General features: G+C 42.9%; 1 long non-coding RNA gene across 1 annotated transcript; it reads right to left on the bottom strand.

The window, feature by feature from the left end:
* Positions 1-6,435: 6,435 nt before the first annotated feature.
* Positions 6,436-9,063, bottom strand: LOC123349131. The gene is made up of 4 exons (XR_006573386.1): positions 8,745-9,063; positions 8,402-8,565; positions 7,484-7,609; positions 6,436-6,740 (listed from the first exon to the last, which is right to left on the bottom strand). It is a non-coding gene; the product is annotated as an uncharacterized LOC123349131 (long non-coding RNA).
* Between the last annotated feature and the right edge of the window lie 3,657 nt (positions 9,064-12,720).

Raw genomic sequence — 12,720 nt, forward strand, 5'->3', positions numbered from 1 at the left:
ATTTGGATATTAGGAAAAACTTTTTCACTAGGAGCGTGGTGAAGCACTGGAATGGGTTACCTAGGGAGGTGGTGGAATCTCCTTCCTTAAAGGTTTTTAAGGTCAGGCTTGACGAAACCTTGGCTGGTATGATGTAGTTGGGGTTTGGTCCTGCTTTGAGCAGGGGGTTGGACTAGATGACCTCCTGAGGTCCCTTCCAACCCTGATATTCTATAATTCTATGATTTATTGTCAGGTGCTCTGAAACATAATCTTGTTGTACAGGTGTGTTACAATCAAGACAGGTTTCCAGGATTACTGCTGAAGTTACTGTTGAATTTCAGAGCCTGATGAGAGTACACGAAGATTCAGATTAAGTGCATATAACAAATAAAACTCTGCCTTCAGAGAATTCATCCCAGGTTTTACAAAGGACTCACATGATTGTCCCAAAGTCCTGATTGAAAACATAGGTGGGTGCAGCTCTTTCCAGAATATTGTTATTACTTGTGTAGCATCCTTCAAAAACTCATGGTTTCTCAGAAGTTAACTCAGTTCATTGCTATATTCTCTTCATTTAATTTATTTTTTTCAAATAACATCTTATAAATATGAATCAGATATTCTGAAATTGTGGTCTCTGGCCAACTGGTGGCCTGCAGTGCACTTACTGGTAGTTTAGAGAGTTTGTTTGTTACATGGTGTTGGCTTGACTCTTGGTCTGCAACTGCTAAATTTATATTAAAAGAAGCTAACACCACATTAAATAGTTCCTAATATTCCTTTTCCATATAAGCAATTGCCGTTGCTGCCCCGAGGTTGTTATGGAATCACATATGTAAGGAAAAGTGGTTAACAGGATTGCAGATGACAGAGGAGGTGGTCCACACTATGAAAATTGTGAGAATAACTGATCCACAATAGTGCAGTGTTGGATCCACAACACTGTACTTTTACATTTGTGTGTTTCCTGTTTTTCTTTTTGCCTCTGCTCTGCATGAAATGTAGTTATTTTTCAAATTGGTACCTGGTTACTAAGATTGAACTCAACCAATCATTCATTTGCTGCTTCTGCCCACTGCCCAACCATCTGCCTAGATGTTGGCAGAGATTTATATGTGTCATAAACCAGATCCTCCTCCTTCAAGTAGTGTCCTTATGTGTGGTCCACTTCATGCATCAGGGCCGCCCAGAGGGGGGGGCAAATGGGGAAATTTGCCCCAGGCCTCACAGGGGCCCTCGGCCCTGCCTCCGCCTTCCCCCATCCCCTGGCGCCTCAGGCACTGCATCAGAAGCGGCCCTGGACAGCGCTGCAGCTGCAGGACCTGAGCTCCTCCCACTGAGTCAGAGCCGTGTGATAAGGGGGCGGGACTGCAAGCTCCGGTCCCGCTGGAGCCACGCTGCTGCAGTACTGTCCAGGGGCCAGGGCAGCTCCTGGATGCAGCGTGCTGAGGCTCCGAGAGAGGGGAGAGGTGGTGGTAACCCAGGAGTGGCCCTGGACAGTGCTGCTGGGGGTGATCAGGGGACGGGGAATGGAGGGTTGGATCGTGGGCATTCTGGGAGTCTGTCAGGACTCGGCGGGGGGGTGGATAGGGGTCAGGGCAGTCAGGGGGCGGGGGTTGGTGGGGAGTGGGGTCCTGGGGCGGTGGGGGGACAAGGAGCAGGATGGGTTGGGGATTCTGAGGGGGGCAGTCAGGGGGCAGGAAGTGGGTGGGGGTCAGATAGGGGGCAGGGCCAGGCTGTTTGGGGAGGCACAGCCTTCCCTACCCTAAAGGTCATTCAGCAATTTGAGGCTTGCAGACAGCTATTTAACACAAAGAGCCAAGCTGTTATCTTTTCCCTTAGGGCTACCATCCCTTTCACTTCTCAAATGCCAAATTATAGTCTACATTTAATTTCAGTGCCATAGGGAGATTCATGTCAGGGGAGGGTAGCTTCATTTAAAATTAGCCACTTTAGATTAATGGTGATAGAACCAAGAGAGCCATGGGGGAGGGATCACATGAGAAGAGCAATATCATACACCACCTACCTCCTTCCCAACCATACCAAGGGAGACCCCCCCTCCCCTGCATTCCCCAAGGCTCCAGAGGGGTTAATTCAGTGGTTCTCAAACTTTTGTACTGGTGATCCCTTTCACATAGCACACCTCTGCGTGCGACCCCCCCCTTATAAATTAAAAACACTTTTTAAATATATTTAACACTATTATAAATGCTGGAGGCAAAGCGGGGTTTGAGCTGGAGGCTGACAGCTCGCGACCCCCAGTAATAACCTTGTGACCCCCTGAGGGGTCCCAACCTCCAGTTTGAGAACCCCGGGTTAATTTAATTTTAGCACCCTGCGTCCATTCACATGCATGTGCTATTTTGTGTATTTCAGTTTTCACAACATAGGCTCATCTCATATTCTGGAACAATCTCAAATGCTCAGTTCGTGGAGTATGTACATAAGCTATACTAAAGACAAACCTACAGTAACCGTCTCCAGTTTGTGAGGGACCCCATGGAGTCTCTAGGAAACAGATAAATTCATGGAGGTTAAGTCCATTAATGGCTATTAGCCAGGATGGGTAAGGAATGGTGTCCCTAGCCTCTGTTTGTCAGAGGGTGGAGATGGATGGCAGGAGAGAGATCACTTGATCATTACCTGTTAGGTTCACTCCCTCTGGGGCACTTGGCATTGGCCACTGTCGGTAGACAGGATACTGGGCTGGATGGACCTTTGGTCTAACCTAGTATGGCCATTCTTATGTTCTAACCTAAATGAACCCAAAGTTATGGAGACAGATATGAGTCAAGGAAGCCAGCAGAATATCAGAAACTTGGAAAAATCTCTGACTGGATGGACTCAGGCGTTTGGTCACAAGCTGAGGTGGTTCAAAAGTTTTGGATTTTTTTTAAGCGGAATCTTTTTTATTGTTTCTTTAAACAATCAAACACAGCAAGCAGCAAATATTTGGCCACACACTTCTGAAACCCCAAACCATGTTCAGGTTTTGGCAGACTAATTTCAGCTTTTCAATTAAAAAAAACACAACAAATTTTGAAGGAAAGCAGACATTGTCCGTGATTTTTTCTGCTTTTAAAAAAACCCTAGTTTTCGATCCAAAAAAAGTTTTGATGGAAAATATTTGTCCAATCCTTTTAATGAGCTTTAGTGCCTTTTAGCACTAGCTGATGCTGAGAACCAGTGATACCTTGTAAAGGTGACTTGAAAAGAAGTTCTCTCAAAACTGGGTTTCTGCCGAGATGCGGAAGGTTTTTAAATGTTTATTTTTCCCAGGGCCACCCGGGAGGGCGGGGGGGCGGCAAGTGGGGCAATTTGCCCCAGGCCCCACAGGGGCCCCCACAAGAATACAGTATTCTATAGTATTGCAACTTTTTTTATGGAAGGGGCCCCCAAAATTGCTATGCCCCAGGCCCCCTGAATCCTCTGGGCGGCCCTGTCATGCATACATGTGCCCCATGCAACGCTGATCAGAGATGTTTTGGGAGTAGTGCCTATTTTCCCCACACATGTGCTCCAGGCATCCCCATGCTTTATACTAGTGGTTCTCAACCAAGGATGCGCAGAGGTCTTCCAGGGGGTACATCAACTCATCTAGATATTTGCCTAATTTTACAACAGGCTACATTAAAAGTACTAGCAAAGTCAGTACAAACTAAAATTTCCTACAGATAGTGACATGTTTATACTGCTCTATATACTATACACTGAAATGTAAGTGCAATATTTCTAGTCCAGTTGATTTATTTTATAATTATATGGTAAAAAATAAGAAAATAAGCAATTTTTATTAGTATGTTATGTGACACTTCTGTATTTTTATGTCTGATTTTGTAAGCAAGTAGTTTAAGTGAGGTATAACATGGGGGCATGTAAAACAAATCAGATTCCTGAAAGGAGTACACTATTCTGGAAGGGTTGAGAGCCACTGCTTTATACCAAGGATATATAGAGTTGCCTGGGCTAATCACACTCAGTTCCTTCTCAACCAGCTGCCAGCCTGAGATGGAGCATCTAGTATATCTGCTTCAGCTTTGCTTACCTTAGCCTCAAGTTTTAGATATAATTATAATTTTAGTTTAACTTACCTGATTTAGTTCTTTGATAATTTGCAAAGGGTTCTATTTAGTTTTTTTCCTTCCATCACCTCTTCTTATACCTCAGTTCTGAGGTGTTTGCTTCACAGGTCCATTTGGCCTACACATGCACTCTTATAACCTCATGACACATGCTGAGAGTATATAGGCTGCACAGGCAAACTGCCCTCAGTTTCTTCTCAAATGCCTCGGCCTGAGATGGATCCCTAGTGTATCTGCCTTGTACTATTATCATATTATTGTACAGTTTACTTAAGATTATTTTAGTGTTAGTAGTTTAGTGCTATTTCATTGTTAGTATACAGTGAGATAAGTACTGAGAGGATTGACTTTGTTTTCCTCTCCCTCCCCTTTTCTGGGGAGCCTTAGGGCTTGTCTCCACTTACCAGGAAATGGACGCATGGCAATCGATCCACTGGGGGTCGATTTCGCAGGTCAAGTGAAGACCTGCTAAATCGATTGCTGTTCGTTCTACTGTTGACTCCAGTACTCCACCAGAATGGGAAGCATAAGGTAAATTGACAGGAGAGTTTCTCCCGTCGACCCAGCGAGGTCGAGACACTGCAAAAGGTCAACCTAAGCTATGTCGACTCCAGCTACTTTATGCATGTAGCTGGAGTTACTTAACTTAGGTCTACTGAGCCCCATAGTGTAGACCTGCCCATACTTTCCAGGCTGGATATGCCTGGCTCACCAGGCTTCATATGCTGCCTCTCTTGTCAGGAGGCTACCCATTAGCTATTTTAAGTGTGACCACTGCTTGGGAGAGGTCCACATCTCAAATCCAGAGCACAAAAGAACCAGGAGATTAAATTGAGGCTTATGATGATGAAGCACTTGCTTCAACCCTCCTCCAAGTCAGGTCAATTACTCCTCCAGACATCTTTATCTGGACAGATCGAGTGCCTCTTTGACCTCAGCACAGATCTCCCCTGAGAAGAGGAAGGCTTTGGAGGACTCAGGGAAAGCCCCACAGAAGAGGAGCTTGATATCTTACCACAAGAAGCCAGCTCCCAAAAGACCCTTGTCTCCCACTAAGTCCACAGCGTTGGAACCCTCGATCACTCAGCTCAATACCATAGAGGCAAAAGACTCCCTCCTCTGGTACTGGCAGGGCTGCGAAGTCCATGGCTCTACAGAGAAACATGGCTCCAACAGCCCCCCCCCAGTAACATTTGCAAGACACAGGGAAGCCAAGGGCAAGCACTCCTCCATACCAGTACCATCTAATGCAGACTTACCATCAGTGCCTTCCCACTTGGTACCAGACAAATCAAAGTCTAGACACATTCGGCTCCTGCATCGACACACTCCAAATTGACAGTACTATCGACTTACCTACCCACTTGGAACCAAATTGGTATTCCAAGGACTCATCAGTGTTAGATGAGCCAGAGTCCCCTTTACTTACCAAATGACTCTCGGTACTGAGACCCCAGTCTCTGGATTACCATTGCTTTCTGATACTACAGGACTCTCCATCCTTTTCCACTGGTGTCCTTCCATTGGAGGATATTAAGGAGGATGAAGGAGACTTTCAATCAGTGTCTTCCATATCAGTTCAGGGTTCCCCTTCCCATCCATACAGGAATTTGACAAAGATCCTTATCCATGAAATGGAGGTGGGGTCTACCGTGAATGTCACCCCTCTCCCATATGGTTTCCCTACTGTGGGCATACTGGGATCCCAGGGCTGTATATCTCAGGTTTCATCACATTGAGAGGCTAAGTTGCTCAGTCCCCACAACCAAACCTCCAGTACAAGTGAACCTGTGAAGAATAGAAAACTAGGGCAAATAAGAAGGCCACCCCTCGAACTCTTATTTCATCCTCATCTCCAGAAGAAGCAGTCATTCCTCCACCATCATCTATGGCTGATGATTTTTGGCAGCTCCAATTTCTTGTGAAAAGGGTGGCTGATGCCCTTCAGATACCTCATGAGGAGGTCAAGAACTTGTAACACAAGCTGCTGGACATTTTACAATCAGCAACTCCCACTCGTGTTGTTCTACCCATTAATGAGGTTCTCTTGGATCCAGCTTAGGCTGTGTCACAAACTCCTGCCACCATCCCACCAATTTGTAAATGAGCAGATAAGAAATATTATGCTCTGCCCAAAAACTCAGCATTTTTGTTTCCCACAGCCTACCTATTTCCCTGATAGTGGATACTCTAAATGAGCAGGGTATACAGCATTACTCTGAGTCTACCCCTTAGGGCAAAGACCAAAAGAAGTTAGTCCTTTTTTGGTCAGAAGTCTTAGTCATCTGTGACCCTCCAGTTTCAGATTGCAAACTATCAGGCAATCATGGCCAAGCATACCTTCACAAACTATAATAAATGTGCAGCCTTTATTAAGCATCTTCCACAGGAGCATAGGGAATAATTCCAAGCCATCATGGCGGAGAGTCAGTTATTAGCCAGAACCTCTCTTCAAGCATCCTTGGATGTCTTGGACACTGCCACCAGATCCATCTCCACAACGGTTATTATGTGTAGGGCATCATGGCTCCAACTCTCAGGGTTCCTGAGAGAGGTTCAGAACACTGTTGAGGACCTCCCATTTGATGGTTGAACGCTCTTGTCCATGACCACGGATAAGTCTCTGCACACACTAATGGTGTTCAGGGCCAAGATCTCTGGATATATAGACTACTATGAACAAAAGGAGATATAGTAGGTCTCAAAATGTTCAGAGATCGCATCCTGTCAGTTCTCTGGGTTTCATAGACCCACTGAACCTGCTAGGAAGAGACAAAATTTCCAGACAAAGAACTAACTACTTTCCTTCAGCAAGTACTCAGTGATCATCAAAACAACAATTTTGTTGGGTAAGTCAAGAGTTCGAATCTTTCCTCAATTCTAGTTCACAAACTTCAACCATTGGCCCACCATCCCACTTCTGGTGACCACCTTTCCCATTTTCAATATGTTTGACAGCATATTACAACAGATAAGTAGGTCATAACATCAGGCTATACCATCCACTTTACATCTCTCCTTCTCCCTCTTACCCTCCATCCCTCTTCAGGGACTCCTCTCATGAGACAATACTGAGACAAGAGGGCATTCACCTTTATTTAGGCATTATAGAGCCAGTCGCCGCTCCTCACAAGGACAATTGGTGGAGACTGATCTTAGATCTAAGACTCCTGAACAAATCTGTAAAGTCTCAGGACGGTGGTTCTGGCAGCTATAATTCCTTCTGCAGAGGCAGGGATTCGTTTTCAGCCCTCAGCCTTCAGGACGCTTATATCCATATAGTGATACACACAGTGCATAGTAAATACCTACCTTTTACTATAGGCCAGGATCATTTTCAATACTGAGTACTTCCCTTTGGCCTCTCTTCAGTCCCAAGAGTGTTCTCAAAGAGCCTAGCAGTAGTAGCTGCTTACCTTCATTTAGAAGCGATTTTAGTCTTCCCATATCTTGACGACTGATTACTCAAGGGCTGATCTTACAAAACAGTACTGACTTCCACCCAGATGGCCCTTTCTCTCTTCCAGGAATTGAATCTCCAGCTAAACAAAAAACAAACAAAAAAAATCCACATTAGCCCTTGTACAGAGAATACAATTCATAGGGGCATACTTGGATTCACTGATAGCCCACAGCAAGATTCATAACTTTGTCAACTCTGGTTGGGGACAGTTCAAGGAAGTCCCCAAACTACAATAAGGAACTGTTCACATCCCCTGAGTCATATGGCAGCTTGCATCTTTGTGACTGAGCATACAATACTACACCTCTGCTGCTTTCAGAGCTGGCTCAGAAGGATATTCACTGGCTGGAGACAACTTAGACCAGGGGTCGGCAACCTTTCTGAAGTGATGTGCCAAGTCTTCATTTATTCACTCTAATTTAAGGTTTCACGTGCCAGTAATACATTTTAACATTTTTAGAAGGTCTCTTTCTATAAGGCTATAATATATAACTAAACTAGTGTTGTATGTAAAGTAAATAAGGTTTTTAAAATGTTTAAGAAGCTTCATTTAAAATTAAATTAAAATGCGGAGCCCCCCAGACCGGTGGCTAGGACCTGGGCAGTGTGAGTGCCACTGAAAATCAGCTTGTGTGCCGACTTCGGCACACATGCCATAGGTTGCCTACCCCTGACTTAGACAAAGTGGTCATGGTTCCTACAGCTGATGAACTCTCATTGGGGAAAATCATTCAGGATCATGATGGACAATGTGACTTGCATATTCTATATCAATGAACAGGGAGGAGCAAGATCCTCCTCCCTGTGCACCAAAGGTATAAAATTGTGGAACTGGTATATAGCCTATCAGATGCAAATCTCAGCTTCTTACCTTCCTGGAGTCCAGAATGTCACAGCCAACATGCTCAGCAGGCGCTTCTTCCAGGACTCCAAATGGGAGTTTGACTCTCAAATTCTTTACAGGATATTCCAAAGATGGGGACTTCCAGAGGTAGACCCACTTGCCACATTCAGCAACAAAAAGTATCCCTTATTCTACTCAAGAAGAGATCTAGGTCACCACTGTTTCAGAGATATCTTTTTTATTTCTTGTATGAAAGGTCTGTTCTACTCCAGCATCACTAATACTAGGAGTGATGAACCAGATCAGACAGGTCAAAGCCAAGTTTATCCTTACAGTACAGATATGGCCAAGGCAAGCTTGGTATCCTTACCTGTTTCACCTGTGTGTCCAACAAGTGTTGAAGCTTCGGATCATCCCTGCATCTCCTCTCCCAGGATGCAGGGGATATGCACCACCCCAACCTAGGGTCCTCCACCTTGGAGCATAGCTCCTGGTTCATGGGATTAGAATCCACCTGCTTCACAGAAATACAAGTATTATTAAACCAGTAGAAGGGAATCAATTCAAATTACCTACCTATAGAAATGAAAAAGATTCAACCATTGAGGGCACCACAATTGTGAGATTTTAAAAAATAGTTGCAATTAACTGCAGTTTTAATCTTGCTGTTAAACAATAGTAGAATACCAATTTAAATTTATTATAAATATTTTTGGATTTTTTTCTACATTTTCAAATATATTGATTTCAATTACAACACAGACTGCAAAGTGTACCGTGCTCACTTTATTATTTTTATTTCAAATATTTGCATTGTAAAAAGGATAAACAAAATAAATAGTATTTTTCTATTCACCTCATACAAGTACTATGCAATCTCTCTATCATGAAAGTGCAATTTACAACTGTAGAATTTTTTTTTACATAACTGCACTCAACACCAAAACAATGTAGCATGAAGGGGCAAACAAATGTTTAGTATAGCTGGCATGTAAATACTCTGCAGTGCCATCTGAACACCTGTTCTCACTTTCAGGTGACACTATAAATAAGAAGCAGGGAGCATTATCTCCCATAAATGTAAACAGACTTGTTTGTCTTAGCAATTGGCTGAACAAGAAATAGGATTGAGTGGATTGTTTAATAGTCCAATTAAAACTGCAATTAATTGTGGCTATTTGTTTTAATCTAGTTAATTTATTTTGCGTTAATCGCATGCATTAACTGCAATTAATTGACAGCCCTACTCTTTTCATACCTTAGATGTTGGACAGACATTGGCCTTCTATATATCCCTGTTGCCAAAAAAAATCTCCCTTCTTTCCCACCCTTGCTTTTACCACACTGCCTGTTTCTCTGTTGTACTTGGGCTTTCCCAGTATAAATTACAGGGCCCTTTAGCTCAAAGTCACTAGCTTTTCATAGATTCTAAGACCAGAAAGGACCATTGTGATCATTCAGTCTGATCTCCTGTATAACACAGGCCAGAGAACATAAGAATGGCCATACTGGGTCAGACCAAAAGTCCATCTAGTCCAATATCCTGACTTCTGACAGTGGCCAATGCCAGGTGCACCAGAGGGAATGAACAGAACAGGTAATCAAGTGATCCATCCCCTGTCGCCCATTCCCAGCTTCTGGCAAACAGAGGCTCGGGACACCATCCCTGCCCATCCTGGCTAATAGCCATTGATGGACCTATCCTCCATGAATTTATCTAGTTCTTTTTTGAACCCTATTATAGTCTTCACAACATCCTCTGGCAAAGAGTTTCACAGGTTGACTGTGTGTTGTGTGAAGAAATACTTCCTTCTGTTTGTTTTAAACCTACTGCCTATTAATTTCATTTGGTGACACCCCCCCCCACCTAGATCTCGTGTTATGAGAAAGAGTAAATAACACTTCATTTACTTTCTCCACACCAGTCATGATTTTATAGACCTCTATTATATCGTCCACTGAGTCGTCTCTTTTCCAAGCTGAAAAGTCCCAATCTTATTAATCTCTCCTCATATGGAAGCTGATCCATACCCCTAATCATTTTTGTTGTCCTTTTCTGAACCTATTCCAATTCCAGTATATCTTTTTTGAGATGGGGTGACCACATCTGCACACAGTATTCAAGGTGTTGGCATGCCATGAATTTATATAGAGGCAATATGATATTTTCTGTCTTATTATCTATAACTTTCTTAATGATTCCCAACATTGTTTGCTTTTTTGACTGCCGCTGCACATTGAGTGGATGTTTTCAGAGAACTATCCACGATGACTCCAAGATCTTTCTTGAGTGGTAACAGCTCATTTAGACCCCATCATTTTATATGTATAGTATATAGAACTTCTTCAAAATAATCCCTAGAGCAAATCTTATAGAAAGCCATCCAATCTTGATTTAAAAATGATCAGTGATGGAGAATCCACCATGACCCTTGATAAATTGTTCCAGTAGTTAATTATTCCCACTGTTAAAAATATATACCTTATTTCCATTCTAAATTTGTCTAGCTTCAACTTCCATGTTATACTTTTCTCTGGTAGAGTGAAGAGGCCATTATTAAATATTTGTTCTCCATGTAGGTACTCATAGACTGCAATCAAATCACCCCTTGACCTTCTCTTTGCTTTTGGCAGCCTGGACCTTGTTCCCAGAATTAAACATGGGCTAGTTCAGGTGGGCATTGGTGTGGACCCTCCTTGTGTTGCAAAGCAGTTGCACAGAAAGGAATCTTAGACGGGTTTGGCTATACCCCTGCCCTGTGGACCAGCTCCTCTGGGTATCCTCCAGCTAACTGACAGATGCTTAATCCATACAATCCACTTACCAATCATCCAGGTGCAGTTGTTTTAGCCAGCTCCCATGAAGTCCCTTGGACCAGGCCCACTATATTTTACCCTTTGTATGGAGAGTGGAATACATAGTATTTATAGCAATAATTCATAATATCCATTTCATTAATATGTTTGCCAAAACAATAAAATAAACATGAAAACTGTCTTGAGTTGCTATCAGGATAGGACTATACCTGTTCATAGTTTCCATAAATTATAATTTATAGAAACAAGTCTGAAGGAGAGGAAAGCTCATCTCATAGATTTGTCTAATTGGATTAGACCATGCATTCAAACCTGTTACGACCTTGCATTGCCTCAGTGCCTGCGGTCCTCATGGTACAGCCTCCCAGATTAAAAGCAACTTCCACATCTTGCCAGTGGAATGTCTATAATATAGAGATGTCCTGCAGCTCATTTTAACTATTCACAAAGGATCACTCCCTTGACTTAGCCAGGTCTAGTCAGGAGAACAGACCTGCAATCTTTATTTAGTTAGGGGTTTTTCAGATCCATATCCATGGAAGATAATTTTTCCAAGGAAAACTAATTTTTCAGTCAGACTGTCTGTATAGAGCCACATGCCCAACTTGCCTCTTGGGCAGAAACATCAAACACGAAGTAACCCTATATATGCAGGCAACTAGTCACTCTCACATTCAATTTAATTTCACCTTTATGAGAAGTTAACAACATTTTTCAGTAATCTTTCAGGATACAAGTTGAATGTTAATAAATTAGAAGTATTTTGGCCTAGTTCAGACCATTAAAGTGACTCTCAACAAATGACAAAAAACTTTCAGAAGGATTTCTTTCCCAAAAATGAGCGTATTACCATTAAGAAAACAAAAACATCAAACAAACACTTTTTAAAATATATGAAAAGTTTAAAAATCATTCAAAATTCCACCAGGCCCTCTTGCAACCCAAAATACGAGGGGAGTTTACAATTCCTAATCTACTGTTTTATTTCTGAGCCTCTTAGCTGCAATACCCAGGATTATGGGTAATGGAAAAAACAACCCATCAGTCACAAATAAAATACAGTCAATTTGACTGTATCAGACTAATTAATATTATTCGCTGGTCTTGAACAAACCAGCGCTACTACTTAGAGTGATTGTACATGTGCATCCCATGCTTGGTGTGCACACATCGCACGCATAATCACCAGAAAATTTTTCTTTGGTAGTATTTGTTGGGGCAACTTGAGTGCCCTCTGCTGCTGCATGCCGCTAGCACCGGTATTTTAACTAGTGCTCAGCTGACCCTGCATCCCCTCAGTTTCTTCTTATTGCCCGTGACAGATGCTGGAACTGCTCCTCTGCTCTCACAAGTTCTCAGTGGACATTTCCTATATATAATAAATAGTTTTAGTGAAGTTATTAGTTCATTATCAGTGTTTATCACTTTTTCATCCAATCCCCCGTGCTGAGGGATGCCTTGGTCACTGGGCTTCAAGCCCTATGTCTCCTGCAACAAGGCTATGCCCCTGAGTGACCCACACTCAAGCT

The sequence above is a fragment of the Mauremys mutica genome, chromosome 14 (genome assembly GCF_020497125.1).
Source record: "Mauremys mutica isolate MM-2020 ecotype Southern chromosome 14, ASM2049712v1, whole genome shotgun sequence".
NCBI classification, from domain to species: domain Eukaryota; kingdom Metazoa; phylum Chordata; order Testudines; family Geoemydidae; genus Mauremys; species Mauremys mutica.